The 19560-nt window shown below is 44.0% G+C and overlaps 1 protein-coding gene and 1 long non-coding RNA gene across 49 annotated transcripts in view; one reads left to right on the forward strand and one right to left on the reverse strand.

Annotated features, from left to right (window-relative positions):
- Positions 1-446: 446 nt before the first annotated feature.
- LOC102552504 (uncharacterized) lies at positions 447-7299 on the reverse strand. Its single transcript, XR_015628077.1, has 3 exons — positions 7124-7299; positions 4507-4650; positions 447-2644 (listed from the first exon to the last, which is right to left on the reverse strand). It is a non-coding gene; the product is annotated as an uncharacterized LOC102552504 (long non-coding RNA).
- Positions 7300-7374: 75 nt separating this feature from the next.
- Lrrfip2 (LRR binding FLII interacting protein 2) overlaps positions 7375-19560 on the forward strand; it is a 102704-nt gene continuing 90518 nt past the window's right edge. For 30 of the 48 annotated variants that reach the window (XM_087561478.1, XM_087561482.1, XM_087561486.1 and 27 more), the window contains exons 1-2: positions 7375-7654; positions 8915-8986. The gene's annotated coding sequence lies outside the window, so the exon portion shown is untranslated. Of the gene's footprint in view, positions 7655-7709; positions 7922-8914; positions 8987-19560 lie in introns of those variants that run through there. The other 18 variants (XM_087561480.1, XM_087561500.1, XM_087561507.1 and 15 more) reach the window with 3 other exon arrangements.

Here is a 19560-nt window from a genome sequence, read left to right on the forward strand (position 1 = left end):
ACATTGCCCCTTTATTAAAAGAGAGAGAGAGAGAGAGAGAGAGAGAGAGAGAGAGAGAGAGAAAGAGAAGAAACAACAGTTCTATATTTACATTTTTATTTTATGAACATGGTAAGTGTATGGGTATGGAGTTATAGTGTGTAGAAAATAGACCTTTTCTTAAAAAACATGTAATCTTGGGAAGACAAAACCAATATTTAAAAGGGGTGGGAGTCGGGTGCTAGAGAGATGGTTTAGCGGTTAAGCACTGGCTGTTTTTTCCCAGAGGACCTGGGTTTAAGTCCCAGCAACCTTGTGGTTACTCACAACTATTATAACTTTAGTTCCCAGGGATTCGGTGCCCTCTTCTGACCTCCATGGGCACCAGGCATACACGTGGTATACAGACACACATGTAGACAAAACACTCATACATAAAAAAAAAAAAAAAAAACTGAAGCCAAGTCTTAAAAGAAACAAAAGAATAGTTGAGCATAGTTTATTTCCAGCACTCAAGAGGCAGAAGTAGGTGGGTCTCTGTGGGTTGGAAGCCTGTTTGGTCTAAGTAGAAAATTCCAAGCTAGCCAGGGATACATAGTGAGGTCCAGTTGGTATTTCCTACCTAGGCATTTCATGACTTATTGACTTGCATATTATGGACTTGACATTCCTGCTCAGATGTCTGCTAGGTAACTGGAGCTCATAAAGTCTGGGAAGATTGTTTCTCTAAATCTTTCAGACCTTCTCTGACTTCCAAACTTCCCTTTGATAGCAACCCAATCCTTTCAGTTCTCAAGGTCAAGCCCTTAAATGTTATCTATTGCCCTCTGTCTCACACTGTGAGTCAAAGTTCTGAGCAAGTCTTGCTGTCTCTCTCTTTAAAATCTCTTCAGAGTGAAATTACCTCTTCTGAACTCTGCTGAAATCTGAGTTACGATAGCCTAACTGGTCTTCTTGCTCTCGTTCTTGCTGCCCAAAGTCTATTTATAGCAAATCAGCTAAAACAGTCCTCCCTGTGGATGTGACCAGAGAGACAAGACTCTTCAACAGTAGAATTTGTATGAGAGTCACAAGGTCCAGACTTAGGGGATGAGTAGAATAACTCATGGCCAGTTTTGATGATGAACTGCTATGAGTCATTAAATGTTTTAAAGGATATTTACTGACATGAGGAAACCAGCATGCTAAGCGAACCCTGGACATTAAGCCAGCAAGCACTGGATCCTTCTCCAGGGACATCACGTATAAGCGAAATGATGTAATTCAAACTGATGCATTCCCCCCTCTCTCCAGAATGTTCTCTGCTCCAAGCCATCCTTCCTAAGTTCCTTTTCAGCTGCTTGGACCTATTCTTGCTACTCTACCTCTCTTCCGTGGCTGGACTTCCTGAAGGCAGATGCTTCTCTCTCTGTTGGTGCTTGGGGTATATAGAATTACTTTTATACTGACTTACTGACTGCGAGAAGAATTCTTCCACCCCAACTACTCCTTTCTTTGCTTCTCCAACCAATTCTCTCAGGACATCCAGTTGTCTTTCTAACCCCTATCTCCCAAAGCCTCCCTTCTGCTCTGTACAAGATGAACACAGTCATTTGAAAAAAAAAATCCACTCATCATTGTGTGTGTATGATGTGCGTGTGGGTGTGAGCATGCCGAACATGAGCGTGGAGGTCAGAGGATGTGGGTTCTAGGCAACAGACTCTGGCGTGTACAGGTGGCCTCTGAGCCATCTTGCAAACTCCCGCAACCCCCCTTTTCTGAAACAGTATCTTGAGACTGGCCTCAAGCTCATGACCCCCTTTCCTTAGCCTCCTAAGTTAAAGTGCTGGAATTGTGTGTGCTCTACACCTGGCCTCTTAGGTACTGTTAAACCTTGACTGTATTAGGTAAGGAGCTGCATATTTTTGTCTTCATGGCAGTGCCACACCTATTAATACTTGCTATTAAACGAACTTCCCTCCACGTGTCCCTCATCCCCCACCTTCCCTCCTTCCCAGAATAACCACTTCCATTCAGGAAGTGTCTGGAACATAGTAAGAGCATCACAGCCATTTCGACGTGTACTCAGGGGCTGGAGAGATGGCTCCGTGGTTAAGAGCATCTGCTGTACCTGCAGAAGAACCAGGGTCCGTTTTCACCCCATGGAGGGTTAGGTAGCTCACAACCATCCCTACCTCTAGTTTCAGGAAATCTGATCTCTGAGGGTGCCAAGAATACATGAGTCTATACGTACAGGTAGGCAAAACATACATAAAAATAAATCTAAATGTATATTGAAAAGAAAAGGTATTTTAGCCTCTTTAGGGCAGAGATCCGATTTTATGGCCATGCTTTTATCGCCTGTGTGCTTGGTATATGACAGGTTAAAGTTTGATAGATAAGTCAAAGTTTTATTGTTCATGTGTAAGTAGAAGTGCAGAGAGGGCCATCACTTCTGGGGTTAGGCATTCAGATGGAATTGAGACCGAAACAGCTCCTTATCAACCTCTCCTCACTTTTAAGACTGAAGAAAGTACTTTACACTTCCTTGTTTATCCTTAGGACCGAAGAGTGAGTTGCCCCTTCCGGAAGCGTCTGTGCAGAGCTGGAATTACTCGAGTGAAATTCATCATCAGAGGGTCACAGCATTCTCACTTTGATAGTTGGGTTAGCCTGGTTTTTGTGCCTGTTGATGTAATAGAGGCTACATCAAAAAGCATCTTGGGGAGGTAAGGTTTATTTCAACTTACACTTCTAGGTAACAGTCGGTCACTGAGTAAGGTCCAGGGCAGGAACTCCAGGCAGGAACCTGGAGGCAGGATCTGAAGCAGAAGCCACGAGGGTGTTGCTTACTGGCTTGTTTCTTATTACTTGCTCAGCCTGCTTTCTTATATGACCCAGGACTACATGCTCAGGAGTGGCACCATCCACAGTGAGCTGACCCCCCCACCCAAATCATTCATCCAGAAAATGCTCCACAGACTTGCCTAGAGAAATTCGGATGGGGCGTTTTCTTAATATTCCCAATTCTCAGATATATCTAAGTTTACGTGGTGATTTGAATGAGAACGGTCCCCAAAGGTTTATATATTATTTGAGTGCTTGGACTGCTGCTGTTGGTGGTGGTGTTTGAGAAGAATTAGGAGGTGTGGGCCTATTGGAGAAGATGTGTTAACTGTGGGCTGGCTTTGAGGCCTCGAAAGCCCATGTTATTTTGTTAGCTGTCTGCCTCCTGGTTGTGGGTCAGATGTGAGCTCTCAGCTGTTTCCGTGCCGTGGACTCACCCTCAGAAACGAAATCCCACTGGATGCTTTCCTCTATAATTTGATTTGGTCCTGGGGCTTTGTCACAGCAGTAGAAAAGTAAATAAGGCAGTTTGTACCAAGTTGACAAAAACTAACGTGCAGTGTTTCACTTCAGCTAAATGAAGACTCCCTTTTTACTTCAACACTAACCTCTAAAAATATTTGTGGTCAGATGTATTAAAATACACACACAAGGTTATAGACGAAATTATTGGGGAGAGGGACACAAAACAGTATAGGCAGAAGTAAAAAAAAATCTTACAAATGAGTGATTTCCAATTTTGTTGTCTGGCAAAATTAATTTATTTACACGCGTCTCACTCTTTTTTAATCCAGGCCAGCCTAACTTTCAGCCATCTTGTCTCAGCTCTTCCAGTGCTGGCTTGCGGGAGTGACGTGGTGTGGTGTTCTGAAGGCGAATGCTCCACATAGGCTCACGGATTTGAATATCTGGTCACCGTTTGGTGGTGATGTTTGGGTGTGTTGAGAAGGTGTGCTAGAGGAAGAGCGTCACTGGGCTGGGCTTTCAGAGTGTAAGACTAACGCCATTTGTAGGTTGTTCTCTCTGCTTCATGCCTGTGGGTCAGGCTGTGAGCCTGCTGCTCCGGCTGCCACGCCTGGCACTTCCCCGTGATGTGATGGGATCTTGTGGCTCTGGAGCCATCAGCCCAGACAAACCTTTCCTACGCAGCCTTGTCGTGGCGTCTATCACAGTTATAGATGGGTAACTAATGCAACCACACCCGGGGCTGGCAGGACTCTGGAGAAGTAAATGCTGGGATTCAAACCCTGGCAAATTTCTCATTGATCTCTGCTTATTTAAGAAAGGAAGAGAGCCAGATCGAATATGACGGAAATGAATTACTGCAGAGTGGCAAGTGGCTGATAAGAAACAAAAGCTAAATAAAATAAATCCTAGATTTAAAGATGCATTATGGGTAGGTAAGATGATATCAGTGAGGTTCATTTGGGTAAGTTACTCATCCCCCCTACCCAAAAAACAAAACAAAACAAAACAAGAGGAACATTAGACATACAGAGTGGTGGCCTATGCCTTTCCTGTGTGTGTGAGCAATGTTTATTGGTATTCGTAGTCTGTGTGGGTGCTCACCACTGTCACTGAGGCAGCATTTCTCAATGGACCCTGAAGCTCATGGACATGACTGGTCTGGTTGGCCAGCTTGCTCTGGAGACCCTGGCTCTGCTTTCTAATGCTAGGATTACAAATGAACTCCACACTTGCCTGACATTTATTCTGGGTGTACAAACTCTGGTCTTCATTCCACAGCAACCCTGTAGTTTTCAAACCATCTCCTGGGTTGGGGATTTAGCTCAGTGGTAGAGCGCTTGTCTAGCAAGCGCAAGGCCCTGGGTTCGGTCCCCAGCTCTGAAGAAAAAAAAAAAAGATCTGTAGTCAAACCATCTCCTTAGCCCAAACAGCTTGTTAAAAATAATCTTTTTATTTGAAAATTTCATACATGTAATATGTTTTTGACCTTACCTATCCTACTTCCCTCTACCTTCCCCCAGAGACCTTCAAATCCATTTTCCTCTCAACTTCACGTCCTCTTAAAATTATTAGAGTCTTGACCAATTACTATTTTAAGATTTATTTCTATTACTTTTAGATATCTATGCGTGTGTCTCTGGGTGAGTTGTGTACGTGTGAGTGCACGTACTCAACAAGGTCAGAAGTGGGAGATTTCCCTGGAGCTTAGAGAGTTGTGAGCCACTCAGTCCGAGTGCTGGGATTCAAACTTGGGTCCTTAGAAAGAGCAGTATATGTTCCTAACCACTGACCCATCTTTCCAGCTCCTGAGTCTAGTTGCTGTTGGCCCTGTGTACATGGGTGTGAGGCCACCCACTGGGGTGAGTCATGACCACAAAGGAAAGCTACTCTCATTCTTCAGCAGCTCTCAACTGTCGGTAGCTCCTGAGTGATCCCCCAGGGGTCGCTTTGCCAGCCTTGCTGGAACTCTGACTGGCTTGCTCACACAAGTCCTCATAGCTTATTTTCAGTGTTTGAACTAATGATGTTTCCAGATATGTGTTTCCAATAGAGGCACATCATGCAGCTTTGGCCAAGATAGTTCCATGTAAAACTATGAAGAGGCAAGACAAATATGAAAAACACATTGCTGTCATTAATATCAGAGATTCATATTAAAAATAAATCCATTTCCACTAACTATGATAGCTGCAACACAAAGTACAGTACCTGATGCAGGTGAGTAAAAACGGCAACGAATAAATATGTGTTATTCAAAAAGGGAAAAATTTTACTTCTTGGCATTATCAAAGAAAACCATGAAAGGTTTGCTGGAAAGAATAAATATGTGTGGATCCAGCCATCTCACTCTCCAAAACTGTAAACATTTGCAAAATTTTCCTTCATCTATTAATATATCTGCAGAGCAGCCAGCCCACACAGACCTGGGGCACTCACATGTCAGAATATTCCATAAAGATCTGGGAACAGATATTTTTGGCAGAAAGAAATACTTAATGTGCCGAGAATGACTGCCTACGAAGTAATTCAGGGTTACAGACTGAGTCAGGGACTCCTTGCAATGACGAGTGTCAGTCTACAACATTCCTCACAACGTTCGAATCGTTGATTACAGACTTGTCCAACAAGAGGAGCTCTTTTTGTTTTCTGTTGCCAAATAGGTGGCAAAATATGAAGGGGAGGTAACAGCGAACTTCTAAAGCTGCTTCACAACACTATCTTAATGCCTGTTTTTTACAGTGAAGGAGAGCTAGGTGTGGTGGCCCTTGCCTGTAACCCCAGCACTGGAGAGGCTTCACTGACCTGGTAAATTCCAGGTCTATGTGAGATTTAACATCTTTAAAAAACGGAGGAGCATGGCTCCAGGGGAAAGCCACCCAAAGCTGCTGTCTGCGTGCCAACTGTGGACGGACAGAAGACAGACAGATAGACAGTTTCTCTCAGCACTTTCCCCTGTGCAATGAACCTTCAGAGTTGATCCCGAACGGCAGCCCCACGAACAGGAAAGGTTGATCAAACCTTTTATACCTCAGTGGCTGTGGGCAGCCCTGAATGTCCTTTTAGAAGCCATCAGACAAAATCTAAACATGTCATCTGTGGGCTTATTCGTGGGTTTCTGAAATCTGCCGTTTTTGTAGATGGGAGGTTGCATCCAAGTCCATTTTGTGCCCTTTCCTCTACATACCTGCTCAGCTATCACTTCCTGCCAGAGGTCTTCTCTGATCATCATCTCCAGCCAGGCCTCACCCTCAAAATATTCTCATCATTGCTTGCCGCTGAGTTCACGACAATCCATCATTACCTTGTTTATCTGCTCAAGTTCACCTACTCAATTAGAAGGCAAATTTCCCCAAGAGCAGGATCAGGGCTTCCTGTGCTTTGAACTTTGAACGGGGGCTTCCTCAGATACTCTGGGATTAAAGTACACGCCTATGATTTGACTGACTCACTCACGCGCTCGCTCTCTGTCTTCTTCTTCTTCCTCTCTCTCTCCCTCCCTTCCTCCCTTTTTTTCTCTCTCTCTCTCTTCCTTCCCCTACCTCTCTCCCTGTGTGTGTGTGTGTGTGTGTGTGTGTGTGGTGTGCGTGTTGTGTACAGGTCTCACTGTGATAATTCAAACTCCTTCAGTCTGCCAAGGCTCCAGGGTACCAGTGACAACGGACCTACAGTATCACACCTGTTTTTATGCTGGGAATGGCACCCAGGGCTACAGGTGCGCTAAGTAAGCACCCGATTAACTGCGTACAGCCTCAGCTGTAAATTTCTTTAAAAACAGGTATTTCCATTTCCTTCGGCCACATCCACCCTCCACGTCCTTTCCCACTGACTGCGCGCCAGGTGCCTCGCTTACCCAAAACCTCCCACCAGACCGTTTAGAAGCCACCTGGTTCAGTACGGTTACGAAACGCTCGGATACCAGCGCTCCGGACCAGGCCTGGCTTGAGCCGGTGCGTGCCCAGCGTGTCGCCCTTCCTGTCAGCCGCTCCATCATCTGGTGCGAGCCAGGCGCTCCGCGGTCCAGCCAGTAACCTCCAAGCCGCGCGCGTCCGCTACCCCGCCGCCCGCCACAACTACTTCCGGGTGAGCGGGTCGCCGGCCGGTGGCCCCGCCCCTCTGCCCCGCCACCGCCGCAGCTGCAGCCGCCGCTCGGGCTGCGGCTCATCCCGGGTTGCGTTCGCCGTGTCGGCCGCGGCGCGAAGGGCGCCCTGAGTGTGACTACACGGTCGTCCGCAGCGCGAGGAGCCCTTCTTTTGCCTCCCTGCGGCCCGCGGGGTGGACGGTGCGGGGACAGAGTGTGGCCGCCGCTCCCCTCTCCCGGCTCCGGAGCGGCCGATCTGGCCCTTCCGGGCGGCGCCGCAGCCTCATCCCGCGCCACACGCAGGTAAGGGCAGGCGGCCGGCCCGGTTGTCTCGAGGCGCTGCCCAGAGGCGGTTCTGGGCTGGGGTTGCCTGGAGGGTCTCCGGCTAGCTTCTCCCGCCCCCCGCGGGGGAAAAAAGGGTTACGCCCCTTGGACCGGGCATCACTTGGGACAGCTGGGTGCTCCAGCTCCCGTTGCTCCCGGCGCCACACTCTCTCAGACTCTTTCCCCTGTCCCGGGAGGAGCCGCCCCGGGAACGGTGTCAGGCCGGTGGAGGGCGTAGCTTTTTAAGTGAGATTCCCCCATCTCCTGCTTCCTTCTTGATCTGAACTGAAGCGCGCGGGCTTAACAGGCTCAGGGCAGGACGGTCAGGGTTAATGCTTGACTAATGCCGGGCGTTATTTACACCCACATTGTGGAGTTTCATAGCTCCAGTCAGGCCTGGTTTCCCTTTGGTGTGGATATCCAGCAGGAAGCAGGGGACATAAGAGAACCCCGAGGAGAAAAGTTCAAGCGTTTGCTTTATGTATTTATTTTTCCACCTCGAGACATACAAGTACAACGCCGAAACATGGCTGAAGGGTATCCCAAACTTTCAGTATTTGTAGCCCCCTCTTGATTTTCCCATTTAGTGACTCAGCATTTTTGCTGCAGTTTTTATATAGTAGGTTGATTGACGAAAAACTATGGAAAGGATAACAGTAGGTGCTATTCGAGTTGTGTTATCACAGTGAGAAGAGGTGTAGTCAGGGTATCTGGGCAGATACATTCTTAATCAGTGTTTGACGTTTTCTCCCCAGTAGGTGTGAGAAGCTGTAATTACTGAAGAGTGCATAGTGTTGCAGGAAGAGTTAGTTGGCCAAGTTTACCGTGGCTTGAATGTCTTGCAGAGTTAGCCCTCATTAACCAGCATCACCCTCTGTTTAAGAACTACAGAGAGACGATGACCTGGTATTTAATACACTCATGCCGAGTGAGAATTTCGGAAAGTGTGATTCATGTAGGAAGTTAGGTCACACTCTGACTCGTCGATCGGGATCTTCACATTGAAGTAGTGTAAGAGTCGCTTTCTGCCCGCTTAATTAGATAATTGTACTCTTTTTATAGCAAGTGATGGATAATTTTTGGTTCTGTTTGTTGCTGGGTGGTTGTCGCGCACTACGGTATGGAAATAAAACGTTAATGTTCGCATGATGTTTGTTTTTGTAATCCTCTGTTAGTTACTAAATGGACTGCTGTGATTTTTAAGGCCCCCTGCTTTTTTTTTTTTTTTTTTTTTACCAGATGTGGGAAGACAAATGAAGGGATTTAGAAACCAAATAAATGCCAGTGGAAAGGAGAGCTACCATCACTAAGGTACGAAAGAGTACTGTGGAACGTCTGCATACATAAAATAGCCTTTTGAGAGGGAGGCTACAGCACTTTGCCGTCCTCTCCTTAAAGACCCTGAATGACCCTAACTTCTGTTCTGGAAGGAGTTGTGTTGAGGTTTTGGTTTATTTTTAGAATTGACTAATTTCAAACTAGAAGTAACTTTTTATCGCTGCAGTGTCATTTGGTCATTTTAGTCTTTCAAAATGAGATGCCAAGAAACTTTGAATCCCACCGTTCTTGATAGGGACAATCTTGTTTTCCGTTTTTTGTTTTTTGTTTTTTTGTTTTTTTTTTTCCTTTGTAGAGTCCTGACTATTTTACCTTGATTGACAGTTAGAAGTCCTGTCAACTAATTGGGAAGTAATGCCAGATGTATTAATGTTGCTGAAGACAGACATGCCTTTGATTCTATGACTAAATTTTTGGCATCTTTCTCCCTTTGGATATCGATACTTAAATTCAGAGTGTTCCCTAATGTTGCTTTTTATTTCTGTCCAGCTGATAGGATGATGATTCTGTTCCTTGTTAACAGAGATTCCCTTTTGAAAATCCCTTGTGAAAATCTTCACTGGGGATGGTCTTGGTGCATAGTCTTGGTGTAAGAGGAATCTTCTTAGGTTAGGATTTAAGCGTCTTCATGATGGAGGGAAAAGAGAAAATGTATTTGGCAAGCTGTTTCTCTTTTGCAACACAAAAAACAATTTCTTCATTAATTTAGGATGGAAAAGTCTTGCAAAGATCTTCGTGACTTGCTTACCCTGCTCCTCTATGAAAAGGGACAGATTTGATGATGTGATGGTGGGGTGGGTGGGAGCTTTGGTGAGGATTAGCTTGTCCCAGCCAAGGACTCCTGTCTGTTACACCTACTGACAGTTCTGTTAGTAGCTGTTCTCTTTTAGGTAGTTGCTTTCCCTTTGGAGAGTCTGAGTGGTGGAAGTGATCCCTTACCTGGGAAAACATACTACCTTACCCTTTATGCTTGCAAATAGTCAGACAAGACTCCGGCCATCACTCAAACCCGGCTTCTAAAACTTGAGAAGGAAAGGAATTGAGCAGAGTTTTCCTTGTGAGTTAAATAGCTTTGTCCCTGTCCCCATTTCCCCCTCCTTAAAGCTAATAGCAGGCAGGACTATCATGGGAAATGAGTTGATTGACAGTGCACTTTAACCTTTCAAACTTTCTGGCCAACAGCAAATTAGTCTAGACTTAAAGCCATTACACCCTAGGCTAGAATTATAAATTGTGAAGCTGGGCTTATCATGATGGGGCTATATATCTTCATTTGTTCACTTACTCACTTATGCTGGTGGTTGGCGGAGTGGGGTATGGGGGTGGGAGCTAAGAGAGTGTGCTGTTTCCTAGAAGGTCTCGGGGACTCAATACCTGTGTGTGCTCTTATTTTATTTTAGGGGTCGGGAAAGAAATAGGTAAATAGACAGTTGGAGAGAGGGAAGAGATACAGAGAGAGAGAGAGCTGATGGTATGGTCCCCGTGGCGTTTGTGAACCTTTTAAAGATTATAAAGCTTGTAAAGTAAACAGTCGTATGAGGAAACAAACCCCTTCCTTTCTGCCCAAACTTCTTACCTTCCTACAACCCTGTTCCCCAGAGATAGCAGAGTTAGTGATTGTCCATGCATTTTCCTCTTCCATATTTTCAGTCACATGTATAGTTGCATATGTTTACAAGTGTCTTCTCCTTGTGATATAGCTGAGATATGTTTCTGTATTAGCACCCGTCCCAATCTCATTTTATTTTAAAAAGACTGCATTTATTCATTTTCCATAGTTTCACTGATTCCATGTTAGTAAACATTAGGTCGTTATTAGTCTTTTGTAGACAGGGCTATAAGAAAAGCTTTTAAGCACGTGCCTGACTGTTACAAGTTTATCTGTGAAGTGCAGTTGTGAGCACATGGCTGTGAAGTTGGTGCTTAGGTTCTGAACATGAAAAATTTGTTTTATATTAGAGTTTATTTTATAATAGAAGATAATGTTTTCTCAGGCACAGGAGGAGGAAGAATTAAAAAAAAATATGTTCTTTACTCATCTCTTCATTTTAAAAAGTAGAGTGACCTAGGCTTTACACCTGGCTGTTGTCAACATTCGGCAGGCTCAGCCAGGACACTGAGAGTTTGAGGCTACTGTGGCCTATACAGCGTGTAGTAGGACCCTGTCTCAAATAAAATTGCAAATGTGTCTTATAAGTCAATTTAAGACATTTTTGTGTATTAGATGGTTAATTTAAATTGGTAAATGTCAAAATACCATAGTTGAAGACTGGTAATTGACAACATAAACCACTTATATTTGGTAAAATGGCTGTATCTTGTAGGTTATATTTTCTGTTAATGAAAAACTTATATAGCTGGGTGTGGTGGTGCACACCTTTAACCCAGCACTTGGGAGGCAGAGGCGGATCTCTGTGAATCCAGTGCAGGCCTGGTCCAGATAGCCACTTCTAGGTCTGCTGGGGCTGCAGACAAAAAAACCAAACCAAACCACCACCACCACCAGAAAAAATAGAAAACAACTTTTATATAGTTTTCAGTTTTGCCCTGCTAAAGTTAACTGATCTTAGTCCTAAGAGAAAGAAATGACCCAGAGTTTCTTCTTCATCTTCCACATCCTCCTTGAAGTAGAGTAGATGACAGCACCTGAGAGGCAGATGTTACTGCGCTGTTGGTAGATCCCTTTGTCAAAGCAGGAAGTAGGTGTGAAGAGTTGGTTGCAGAATGAGGGAGGGCAAGTCACAATTTCACCTGAAGTTCTGTAGGTTACTCATGGCCATCGGGAGGTTCAGGAGCCTTTGTCCTCTTGAAATGAGACAGAGAGTAAGCACTGAGCTGCCCAAGTGTGGTGAAGCTAGAGCTCATGAGTGGCAGTTTCCCTGGATGCTGTCCAGGGTCTATTTTGAGGCCCTGTCAAAACTTGCCTGACGGATCTACCACATAACTGTAATCTGGCCTGGCCCTGCTGCAAGTCAGGAAGGCCTGTGGTTTAGGGAAAGTGGCAACTGCAAAAGAGGGAGTTCTGAAGGGAGGCCTTCAGAAGATTGGTGCTAAGTTTTGGGCTGAAAATTTGCTGAGCACGTATACTGCTTATCCTAGCATCCAGGTGTTCTCTGCTTTAGCCTCCAGGTGTTTGCTTTCTGTTATTTATTTATTGATGGAAAGGGTTTGATTGCAGAGAACTAAAGAGGAATTTTTTTTAGGATTATGTGCATGAGGAGAAACATAGAAATGTCACAGCTTAATGTTTTATATTTTGGGTCTGGGAGCATTTGCCAAGAATACACACACACACACACACACACACACACACACACGCGCGCGCGCGCGCGCGCGCGCGCACACACACACACTGTTATGGAAGCAGGGAGGACACATCCCCAGTTGAAATTGTCTTAACTCAGAGTCCTTCACACTTTCCATTGGGATCTTGGAATGACGACTGTTTTATAGGAGTGTGTGGAGTTCACACAGCTAAATTATCTTCTTACTCTATTTTTCCCATGAAAGAGTTGTGAAATCATATATATATATATATATATATATATATATTCCCCCCCCCCCCCAGCTGAGGACCAAACCCAGGGCCTTGAGCTTCCTAGGCAAGCGCTCTACCACTGAGCTAAATCCCCAACCCCAAAATCATATATTTTATTTAATTTTCTTCATTTTATTTTGTATGCATATGTGTGCGGGTCTGTAAGTTAGAGGACAGTTTGAAAGACTTGGGTCTCTCACTGTATGGCTCCAGGGGATCAAATTCTGGTTGTGAAGCTTAGGGCAAGCAAGTGAGCCTTGTGGCCCTGAAGTTGTCTTTAAACTCTTGCTGCTTAGCAGACGACATAGTTGTCTCTTTGTGTATATAGTGCTGCATGGAGGCTCTGGTGTTCTCTATGTTCAGTGAGCACTTAGGTTTAAAGTTCTCTAGGTGACCTCACTTTGACCAGAAAGCTGTGGAACAGCTTACTGTTACACCCCAACCAAGGTTCCCGTCCTGCTTCACTGCTGAGCTGTTCCACAGTCAAAGGTTTCTGCAGGAATCAGCTTGCAGCTCTCCCTTACAGGTGTGAGGCTATCGCTTCAGGGTACTTACTCTGGGGCATTAGCGGTTCACGATGATGTCTTTAGTGTAAGGAGAAGGAAGCAGCAGTCCCTGTTCATTCTGTCTGGCTTATTCCTATCAGCTCTTCCTACTCTCGGGCTCTCTTCCCTAGAACAATACAACAAAACAAAAAGGAAAACTTGGGGTGGACTGAGAGTGGTCAAGAATTGGGAGAAACCTTTAAGTGCTCTCATGGTGCTCTGTTTTCTGAGAAGTGAGCTGCTCTGTGCCCCTGCCGCACCATGGCAGGATTACAAACTAAGGTTTTCCATGTTCTCACTTTGGACCTCGTATATGTCTTAGGGTCTCCCCATATGAGCATCACATTTTAAATTAGTTTTGATGTAATGGATCTGTTTAGTGCTTTTGAAAACATGGAATTTTTAGGCTGTTTTCTTTAGGCAGTTGTTCTTTCTGTGGTCCCCACTTTCACATAGAAACATTTTAACAGCTGGGAATTAAAGTGTATGGTCTACAAACAATAAGATGTTACTATACTCATTTTTCTGTTAACAGTTTAACTATGTTTAATATAAATTGAATAAATTTAGCAAACACATGTTGTTACCTTTAAAAAAAATAAAGTACTCCAGCTAAGTGATTCAGAAGTTGTAGGGTTAAAGATAAATATTTCAGGTTCAAACCTCTCCCCTGACTCCAGGTCATGGATAATGCTTTATCTGTGGACAATTAAGGAAATGAGGTCATTGTCTCCTTGTCCTGCCAAGTTCACTCCTTGCAATCCACCTGGGCTTATGTTTTGATTGTGGTAAAACTTAAACAGTGTTGCCATATTGACCTTTCCCATCCTTTCCATTGTGGAAGGTAGATGCAATACAAGTCTCCCTACCCCCTGTTTGAGTGCTGGGGACTGGGTCCCAGGGCCCTGCACATGCTACGTAAACCCTCTGCCACGGATCTCCACCTAAGCCCTTAAACCGTGTGTAATTGCACAGCTCTGTGGCATTACAGTGCACTCAGAGTGGTGCAACCACCCAAGCATCCCCCTCCAGGTTTTCATCATCCTAAACTGAGAGCTGCCGGTCAGATGTAACTACTCACTTCCTTTAGCCCTTGGCAGCCACTTCCTATTTTGTCTCCATGATTTAAATACTCTACTCTAGATCTGCACATATTTCTGGAATCACATATCTGCTCTCTGTGTTTGGCTTATGTTATGTAGTATAAAGCTGTCAAAGCCATTCATGCTGTAGTGTGTACGTTTGACTTCTGCTGATCACCATTTAGCTCTCCTACCTTTTGGTTACTGTGAGTAATGCTGCCAAGGACTAATGGCTGCTTATGACTGTGCAAGCCCAGTTCATTATTTTGTGTCCATAACCAGGAAGGGAAGTGCTGAATCATGCTAATTTTATGTCTGGATATTTGAGAATCACCGTGCCGTTATCCCTCAAGAGTCCTCGCACATTCTGCCTGCCTACACTTGTTATTTTCTCTTTTCTTTACATTTTTTTCTGTTTTTCTCCTTATAAAGCCATCTTGATGAGTTTGTGAAGAATATCCCATCATGGTTTTGATTTGTATTTCCCTAATTACTAATGATGTTGAGTATCTTTCTGTGCATTTATTAGCTACTTCTGTCTTTGTAGAACATACTGGCCTTATCCTTGCCTCTCTAGTGCTGAGATTAGAGATGTGTGCCACCTACCCGGTTCATTTCTTAATTAAAGATTATTTTATTTTACGTGTATGGGTGTTTTGCTTCATGCACGTCTGTGCACCATGTCCATGCAGTACTCTTGGAGGGAGGCCACATGACATGACACCCCCGGAGCTGAGTTAAAGATGGTTGTTGTTAGCTTCATGTGCTGACAGTCAAACTTATGTTCTCTGGAAGAGCAGCCAGCACTCTTAAGTGCTAACTGTATTTCTAGCTTCATGTCCTTTAAAACATTAATTATATTACACACACGCATACACACACTCTCACACGCACGCACACGTGTGAGGTTCTGTATTTTGGTGTGTGCACATGTGCCCACAGCATTCACGTGGAGGTTAGAGACCAGCTTTGTGAAGATTCTTTCCTCCCGTGTTTTCCTTGGGTTTGAGGTGTCAAACTCCGTCACCTTCAGGCTTGGTGACAAATACTTTCTCATCTGCTGAGCCATCTTACTGGCCCTTACTTTGTTTTTGTTACTGAGTTTTAGTTCTTTATATATCCTAAATATCAACCCTATTTACAAGTGTTTTCCTCGTTAGTTCGCCTTTTTACTGTTTATAGGTGGCTTTGATGCACAGAATTTAAATTTGGTGAAATCTAGTTTGCCTATTCTTTTATTGTCTTTAATTTTGTCAAATTTGACAAGAAATATTTGTCAATCCTGTCATGAAGATTTTCCTGTATGTTTTCTCTGAAAAGATTTATAGTTCATATACTTAGGTTTTGATGACTCATGTGTTAATTTTTGATGCTTTGGTGATAAGCCTAGCCTTTCACACCCAAGCTGTCTCTCAAGCTCTTGAGTTAACTTTTGTATGTTGTGTAATCTAAAGGGTCTAACTTTGTCCAGGTTTGAATTTACCAGTACCACTATCTATAGGAAAGCCGATCCAGTCTCCTTTGGATGGCACCTCTGTTGACCGTCATTTGACCATACCAGTGGGGTTTATAGATGGACATTTAACTGATGTCTGGGTCTGCTCTGTGCCTGCAGTACACCATCTTAATTACTGTGGTTTTGTAGTAAAATTTTAGATCAAGAAGGGTTGAGGGGAAAGGGTTTATTTGACCTGAAATTCGAGATCACAGTCTGTTGTGGGGAAGTCGAGGCCGAAACTTGCAGCCCACATTCTACCTAGGGTTTAGAGAGGGAAATGAGTGAATCCATGCTGCTGAGCTCACGTTCCATAGCCTGCTTTACTGATAGAGTTCAGGGCCCACCCTGAGCACTGGACTGAGTCTGGTACTCTCCTCACAGACATACCACAGGCCAACCCTGAGGCACTTTCTCAGTCACGACTGTCTTCCCTGGTGTGTCAGGTTGTCAGTTAAAATGACCTAACACACTGGGCTTTTGATAGGATTATACTGAATTTGTGGATTGTTTTGACTTGTTTTACAGTTTTAATAGCGCCGTTTTGCTTCTGTGAACGTGGATGACGTCTTTCAGTTAACTTCTATTTTCCTAACTTCTTTTGGCAGTATTTGCAGTCTTTTGCTTCCCTAGTTAAGCTTATTCCCAAGTATTTTACCTTTTTAATGCTATCATCAATGGAATCATTTTTTGAATTTCCCTTTTAGATTGTTGGTATATAGAAGCAAATCTCTCCCCCCCTCTTCCTCGCTCTCTTTTTCCTCCCTCTCTTCCCTCCCATTTCTAAGGTATGCCCCACCATGTATTTGCCTTAGTTTTTATATTTTCTAGCTTTGCTTAGGTTTTGTTGTTAAATGATTTAAAGGTTGGAAGTACTGTGTGTAATTATACAAATTTAAGAGCTTAAGACTGCATGTCTTGGGGTTGGGGATTTGGCTCAGTGGCAGAGCGCTTGCCTAGGAAGCGCAAGGCCCTGGGTTCGGTCCCCAGCTCTGAAAAAAAGAACCAAAAAAAAAAAAAGAAAAAAGAAAAAAAAAAAGACTGCATGTCTTTCATTGTCCCTGGTTTTGGGTGGCAGGAGTCTGAGACGGGTTGAGCTGGGTACTCTTTGGTGTGTTGAGTGAGACTGTACTGAAGGTGTGACTCAGGTAAGTTAGACTGAACTGGGGGAAAATCCACTTCTAAATCATGTGGGTTGTTGCCAGAATTGGTTTTGTTGTGGTTTAGCTCTGAGGCTTCTTCACCTGGAGAGCTCTTCACTCCTGAAGACTTCTGTCAGCTGGCTTGGGGCAGCCCGAAGTTGTTTGTAGTTGTTGCAGTTCATCAAAGCCACCACGGCAATCTGTGCAGCAATCAGCTAGCACCACAGTCTTCCACAATGCAACAGTCACAGGAGTGCCATCCTGTGACCTCTGCCATCCTCTGTTGGTTAGAAGTAAATCTTAGGTCCACCCATAGGCTTCATGTGTCAGGGATAGTTACAAAATGGTGTGAATACTGGAAAAGAGATTCAGGGCAGGGAGCCATGTAAGAATTTGTTTGTTATAGCTGGTTACAAAATGACACATTGTATATTATATACCTTCTTTGTTTAAAGAAATATCTGGGGCTGGGGATTTAGCTCAGCGGTAGAGCGCTTGCCTAGGAAGCGCAAGGCCCTGGGTTCGGTCCCCAGCTCCGGAAAAAAAAAAAAAAAAAACAAAAAAAACAAAAAAAAAAAAGAAATATCTGTTTTTAAATGTTACTGTCTTCAGAATTATTGTTGGTTTAATTGTTATTTTGTAATTGCCCCCTTCTCCCCCCATCCTGGGTCTGACTATAATTCATGCTGTCCTAAATTTACTATACAGCTCACACTGCCCGCCATCTAACCAATGCCAAGCCTCTTCAGCCTCCCATGAGTGGGAATGGAAGGCATGAATCATCTATAGCTTCCATTTCTTCTTTACCTCCTTGTAGCATTCCAGTTTTGAAGTTAATAATTGATGTTTTCATTATAATCAGATACTGTGTATTACTAAGCTGCTTGTTATATTGGCTTTTAAATTAAAAGTTTGCATAATTTTCTTTCTGTCTATTGCCCCCACTCATAAGCTCCAGCAGTTTTTCATTTTCCCCCAAATTTTCCTGTATTTATCAGCATGTAACATAAGTAGCAACTAGTTTAAGGAATATAGAAAAATATAAAACAAAATGGTTAAAGAATAAAGTGAGGGGTTGGGGATTTAGCTCAGTGGTAGAGCGCTTGCCTAGGAAGCGCAAGGCCCTGGGTTCGGTCCCCAGCTCCGAAAAAAAAAGAACCCCCCCCCCAAAAAAAAAAGAATAAAGTGAGTATCAGTATCCTCACAACTAAGCTAAGATTATGTGTGACAGATATCTGGGATGGTCCCTCGGGATTCCTTTCCCTGGCACCTGCTGTCCTCCACCTGGTCACAGTCACATTTTATATATCAATGGCGCCCCAACTCCTGAAGTTCCCTTCACTTTTGTATGTATGCACTCCTACACAATGTGCAGTTTAATTTTGAAAACTGGAAACCTGTATCACCTGATGAATGTTTCAGAACAGGTTAATTGCTTTTGTGGTACTGGGACTGAACCCAGGGCTTTCTGCATGTCTGGCAAGGTCCTACCACTATGTGATATCCATAACTCAGCTTGACCACTTTAACAGTCCCTAAGTCTTAATACAGCCAACCCTGTTTTTTCTTCTCCACTTAGATCCTTGTCTGCTATAAGCTGGGAAGCTGTCAGATTGAATCTGTTCCATAAGCACCCGAGGAGGTCAGCTCTAGGGCCTCTTATCCCTTAGGGCTGTGGAGGGCCACACTGGTACTTTGCATCAGGCTGGCAGATGCCAGGGTAAAGAGAGGAAGTGTGGTACATTTCAGAATGTTTGATGGCAGGCCTGGCCCCTGTTTGCTCTTGCCCACATTACATTATCAAGAATGCAATGACATGACTGTGCTCTCTGCAAGGAAGGATGAGAACGTAACGTAACTCTGGGTCCAGGCGGAAAAGGGAAACAGCTTTGCATGGCAACTGGTTTTGGCCATGGTGTGTTTTTGAGTGGTATATTGTTTGGTTTTGGAAAACCGAGTGTCCGGAAGGAAAGTCCATCTTGCCCATTTAGGTGAAGGCTTTTGAGAGGAAAATTGCAATTCTTCCTTGAGCCCTTGGTGGGTGTGTTTTTGAAAGCTTGTTAGTGAGCTGAGCGACACATGACTTATCAGGTCATTTATTGTAGCCGAAATTTTTACCAGGAATCGGAAAATATCTGGGAAAAATGTGGTGAGGGAAGCAGACTACTTTGCATGTTTTTGCCTCTGAGTGCATCATGGTCTAGTTCTCAGGGATAGATAAAAGTTAAACACCCTGTTGGGAAGCAGATCAGCTTTTCCAGGCATTAGAGGAAGGGACCACAGGAAAACTCAAGATGGGGTCAAGGCAGACTAAACAACCTATGACAACCTGGGCTAGATTTAGGTTAAAGGGACATCCCAAAGACTGGTAGACTAGTAATGACAGTGGTCCTCTGCTAGGTTTTTTTTTTTTTTAATTATATGGCTTCAGGTTTTTTGTTTTTTTTTTTTTCCTGGAATATCAGTCATCCACTGAAGACCTCTAATGCCCTTCATTTGTGTTAGATTTATTTCTTATATGCTCAGGTCTCTCAATTGTCCTCTCTGATTTGATGAAACATTTTAGTAGCTTACTGGAAAGGGTGGGGGGGGGGGTAGGTGAGTGAAGTTTTGAGCCCTTACCTATTCGGAATGTCTTTCATAGTCAGAGTTGAGAAGAGTGTGGCTTGATTGGGTTATAGGTTGCTTGTAGGTTGTCTCTGAGTTTGCTTCATGAGTTTATCTTGTTTCCGGAACTTCTAGAAG

Source organism: Rattus norvegicus, chromosome 8, assembly GCF_021556685.1.
Source record: "Rattus norvegicus strain SHRSP/BbbUtx chromosome 8, alternate assembly SHRSP_T2T, whole genome shotgun sequence".
Classification (NCBI taxonomy): domain Eukaryota; kingdom Metazoa; phylum Chordata; class Mammalia; order Rodentia; family Muridae; genus Rattus; species Rattus norvegicus.